Raw genomic sequence first — 5,875 nt, 5'->3', positions numbered from 1 at the left:
TCCTCCTTCAAGGTGTTTAATACAGACAGCAATGACTTTCTCTCACCCATCTATGTAGCCGCATGACATTCGTCATTCAGATCACATAGTGCACTTCTGCTTTTTCATTTGCTATCTCATGAACAATTCATCTACTGTTGCATTCTTTCTTCTTGGAATTGCATCACAGGATTACTCCTCTTGGAATATAATCAGGAACTATCCTACAGTTTTATTGAGATGTGGCATATGTCAGTATTGTATTATTACAATAAAATACTACATTCCTGGAAAGCAGAAGCTGTCACTTTTTGTATCACTTATAACTCTATCATTGGATTGATTACAAGATAAACATGTATTAAAAATACTTACTGCATTGAATTAAATCAAATTGGATTAATTTTCCCGGATCATCAACATTTTTTGAGGCATGATATAGAATTATTCTACTTTGAGCAAACATGTCTTTCTAAAACATGAAGTAGAGTGGAACTTTAAAAATAGTTTCAAAATATTCCTTAACCAAAAAAGAAAGACAATAGGCATATATATAGAGAGAGATGGGTCACAACACAACCTTGGCAGGGTTGGGTGGAGTCAGGCATTACTGTGGGTCTAATTTAAAGATAATGGCATTGCTTTGCATGGGTGATATAATTAAATAAATGTATATTTTTAAAGGTTGCTAGGCAACATAAAGCATCCACAAGCAACATTTCTCATTAAACAGAATCAGTATCCAACAACAAAAGAGAAACATGACTTTTTTTTTTATTAAAAGACCTCTAAAGCACAGTTTTGTCTTTTCTAGTTATGCTACCTTGGACAAATGACTGATATTTACTGAGATAAAGAAGATAGCAATAAGTATCCCACATCCCTGATAAGAGGATTGAATATCACAAAATATTAAAGTGTGATAATCCACTATGCCCATGCCTATTTAATTGTAGAAATGAGTAATTAAAATCAAGAATGGTGAAATGATTTTGATCACATCACAAAGAGTGAGTGACAGTTTTGGAAATTGAACTCAATTTCTTTATTGCAGATTCAGTTGTACATCCACTAGCACTTCAATGTTTCACTGTGGTGTTTTCTAGGACATATCATTGATAGGGTACCCTTGAATTGCCTCCCTTTACTAATTTTGGTAAATTAACACTCTATATCTAGCAACTTTGGACTTGTCTGCTACATTTTCACCTGGAATTAGCAAAATTTCTTTGTTTTTGAGCTACTTAATGAGGATTTTTTTTTCCTTCAATTAGAACCTGAGCTTTGGCTTGCAACTTCATTGAATATGAACTCAAAATTATCACTTCCAGAGTGATGACTTGCAATCATTTCAGCCTGTCAACCCAGAAGTGAAAAGCTCTTCATCTCATAACTTGCTCATGGAGTCAAGTGGTCTTTCCAAATCATATTTTAAAAATTATATTTAAGAAAACTAGCATAGAATTTCTAAACCCCTCAGGCTTCCGAGTCTCCATTGTCAGTTCCTGAAGTAACTAGAAAACCTGCCAAATCTGACCTTCTTTAAACAACATACCTCTATTTTTTCCAGAGGAAAACTGTAAAGATCAAGTCACAGCTGCCTGTATTACCTAATTAAACAAGTGTAAGAAAGCCGAGAAAGGTCAGGTTGTCAAAAATCATTGCTGTATCTTTACTGGATTGTATTTAAAGACTGATTGCTGCAAAGAAAATAACTCAATAAAGTGTATGAGACTGGAATAGTAAATAAACTCAAGGGTCAGACTTCTGCTTGGAACATAGCAAAAGATTTGGAGATAAAAACCTAGGAAACAAACCAAGGGAAATGAAAGGGAGACAGTGTGTGGTGAGTAAAACAAACAGCTGATATTTATATGGAAGAAGTTCCATGGGCTAAGTTCAAAGAGGAAGTAACAAAATTACAGATGAGAGTTTACTGACTTTATTTGTTTTCTGTTTAAATCTTGGAGTAAAAATGATAGGTGTGTGTGAGATGGTGCAAGAAGAGGATATGCACATATATTTTGTGATAAAGCTAAAACAGAAGAAAGAGAAATCAAATATTTTAAATAACTGAAACACATTTATTCAGGTATGGAGAATTTTTTACTTATGTATATAGACTCAGAATTTCCTAGGTTGCATGTTTATTTGAGGGACCTTATAGGCACCTTGTTTTTCTTCCCCCATCCTTTCACTATGAGTTGTAGTTGTAGAGACTTCTAAAGAGCTTACCCCAAAGAAACTAAAGTACAAAACCATTGCTCCAAATTAGCAGTTTCTTCATTGAGAAAGGAAGAAGTGGAAATATTCTTTTTTTCCTCAAGTCTACTTTCCTTTGGAAACATTGTAGACATGGGCCCATTGGGAAATTTTGTGTTCTAGTTAGCATCTGAGTGTAATTTTCAGTTCAGTAAACTTTGGTCTATTTTTTAACTCTCTCCTGAATCTCTGAGGATGTTGTGTAATCTGAAAGATAGACTCTGTGGCCTCTGGGAATGAACTGCTCATATTTTGTAAGTGAGCTGAAGTATACATGTATGTGTTATTTAAGAAGACATATATAATCAAAGGAAAAATATACAAAGGCATAACTTCATAAAACCAATATGAATGTATGTAATATATGCATGTGTGCTTGTGCATCTGTGTATAATGAAAGTATTTTAAAATATAATCTATCAGAGGTCCTCAGGTCTTTGTTTCTCAATGATATCATTTAAATATTTATGAGATAAGCTGTAATGCAATCTATAACTTGTAGCAACAGAATGGAATACATTTTTATTACTGTGACAGATGAGAATTCAGCTTTTTCCCTCAACCCTCAGAATGGCACGGATGCCATCTTGCCATGAACAACTGACAATGCATTTAAATAGTGCACCATTGCAAGGATAATTGCAATTTGTTGTAATTTCTGCTTAAATTCCTCCCTGACACAGTTGATTTATTTTGCAAATCAGTGCGTGTAGAGGGTATACTGTGTCGCATTATGGACCTTTGATATAGAACCTTTGTTTTATAACAGGGAAAATAATTAGCTTTTGGATAAGCTTGAGTTGCGATGTCAGGCGCTATCCGTGGTGCTGAAAGAAGTTATTAGCACTGAGCTAATGAAGGCACTCAGCCAGGCTCTGCCACCTTACTAATTTGTCTCTTTGGGATTTTAGTAAAAATTAAAAATGAGATAAGCACAAAATAGGATAAATTTTATAGGAAAACTAGTAAACTTGTTGATAGAATCTACTGAGACCCCGATAAAGCCAAATTTAAGAGAAATTTTTATTTACCAAGATGTTTGCCATTCAAACACACGTTTCCTTAGTGTTGGCAATAAAATTGCTTAGACATATTTTAATTAACTTTTATATAGATTTCTCTACGTGAAATCCTACAGCATTTTGGAAATAATCAGCAAGTTGCAATGTCAGCATTCGTCGTATGCCAAATAAGGCTCTCATTTTAGGATACTCTGAGACTACAAAGTAGATTTGTATCAAAGGCAAATATTATATGAGAATTTAATGTTAAGCGACTGATTGTTGGTTTTTAAGTATAATATTTCACCTAAGAGTAACCTGTGCTTATCTGTTTTTATCCTTTGAAATTGTTAAAATAAAATCTAATTGTTGAATACCTCATGCTCCCTTTTTCTTGACATATTGGAACTTGTTTGCATTGCAACCAGTAACATGTTTCACTTGGTGCTGGTTGGGGAACATTTAGGCTCAGATCTGAAGAAGATCATCACCAGCTGGTTATTTTATACTCCTATTGGGTTGTAAAATAGCACTCAGGTATATAGTAGTAATCACAAAGCTGTGATGCTGGGAAAAAATAATCACGTTAAATTGACCTTCATGAATAACAAGTGACGTTCCATTTCGCTTCATTTCTGTTCATTTTAAAACCAGCATTGGCTTTTCTGGCACATAATTTTTCATTGTTTGCTGAACACAGCTCTATTAGAATGATTCACTATCTTTAATATTAGTGATTATGGTCCATTTCAATTACACAGTGTGTTATATAGTTTGTTGTATTGCTCTCCATATCTCTGCTATTTGACTCTGCTGGGAAGGATTAAATGTAGCAGTGGTGGTAAGAAGTTGGGGTTCCGTGGGTGGTAACAAACCCCATAAAGATTTACAAAGTCATATATAGAAAGTTTCATATATACATAAGCTTTTCAAAATTGCAAGACATCAGAGTGAGATACCTTTTCATGTCACTTGGCATTAATACCCGAATTTTCTCTCTCTCTCTCTCTCTCTCTCTGTGTGTCTCTCTCTATATATCTGTATCTATACATAAATATAGATATACGCACATGCACATCTATCTATATATGTGATTTTACATCAACTTCGTAGAGCTATAAAGATAAAATTTACATGTGATGAAACTGTCTATTTTAAATGTACATTTTGAAGAGTCTGATAAAAGTTTACCCTGTAAGACCACCCTGCCAAGTCAATAAAATGCTTTTTAATTATAGCCAAAATATTCCTTCATTCTTTTTTCAGTCAACCTGTCCTATGATTAACCCCAGGTAGACCGTGCTATTATTTCTATCAAAATTAATTTTGACATTTTCATAACTCTATAAAAATGGAATAATAGAAAATGTACACTTTTATGCCTGGTCTATTTGGAAGACAAATTCATGTTGTTGTAAGTTTGGGTAATTTGTTGTATAGGTTAGTTGTATATCATTGCATGAATATACTATAATTTGATTATACATTCATGAGTGATAGATACTGCGTTATTTCCACTTTGTGGCTATTTTAAATAAAGTGGCTATAAATATTTTGCAATTTTTGTGTGGGGACATATGTTTATATTTGTTGTGGGTAAATACCTAGGTCTGCAATAGTTGAGTCATATGGTAAATATGAGAAATTAGTGAAATGTTATCCATGGTATCATTTTTAATATATTAACTTTATATAACATGTCTAAATGTTGCACATTATAATCAACACTTGATATTGACAGACTTTTAAACTTCAGTTATTCTAGGGATGTGATGGTACTTTCCTGTAATTTTAAAATTAATTTCCCAAATAATGAATGACAAAAAATTTTTCATCTGCTTATCAGTCATTATATTATTTTCTTTTGTAAAGTTTATGACTATATAATTTTCCCACATATGTAAGGTTGTTTATTCTTATTACTGAGTTGTAAAAATGTTTCTATTATCTTCTCCATAAAATTCCATTGTCAAGTATATATAATTACAATATTTCCCCAAGTATCTAGGTTTTAAAAAAAATTTAGAAAAATTTACTATTAAACTTTTTTTAAATTTACTTTTAAAAAATACTGTTAATCTAAAAAAAAAAACAGTATTTTAGGTGAAGTCCAATTTCATATTATTACTATTTACTATTAGCTCTTTACTACATTACTATGTGTTCTAAGAAATATTTGCCTATATCGAAATTACAAAGATTTTCTCTTTTATTTTACCTTGTTTTTATGTGTGTTTATACCCATGAAACATCAGCACAGCCAAAATAGTGAAATGCTCATTGTCCCCCAACATCTCCTCATACTTTATTGTATTCTCTTTCTTCTGCCCCTCTGGAGGCCTACCTACCTGTCCACAGACAACTAATGATCTGCATGCTATCACTATGGATTAATTTGCATTTTATTAAAATTCACAAAAATTGAATTAAGTAGTAAATATTTTTGTCTGATTTATTTTACTCAGTGTAACCTTGAGATTCACTTACGTTGTTGGTGTATCAATAGTGTATTTTTGATGAGTGTTTTACTCATTTATTGTTGGATTGTATCCCATTGTATAAATAAATCACATCTTGTTTATCCATTCACCTTTTGATGAACATTCAGGTTGCCTGTTACAAATCAAGCCATT

The sequence above is a fragment of the Macaca mulatta genome, chromosome 15 (assembly GCF_049350105.2).
Source record: "Macaca mulatta isolate MMU2019108-1 chromosome 15, T2T-MMU8v2.0, whole genome shotgun sequence".
NCBI classification, from domain to species: domain Eukaryota; kingdom Metazoa; phylum Chordata; class Mammalia; order Primates; family Cercopithecidae; genus Macaca; species Macaca mulatta.
Note: the sequence above shows the minus strand (reverse complement) of the source record.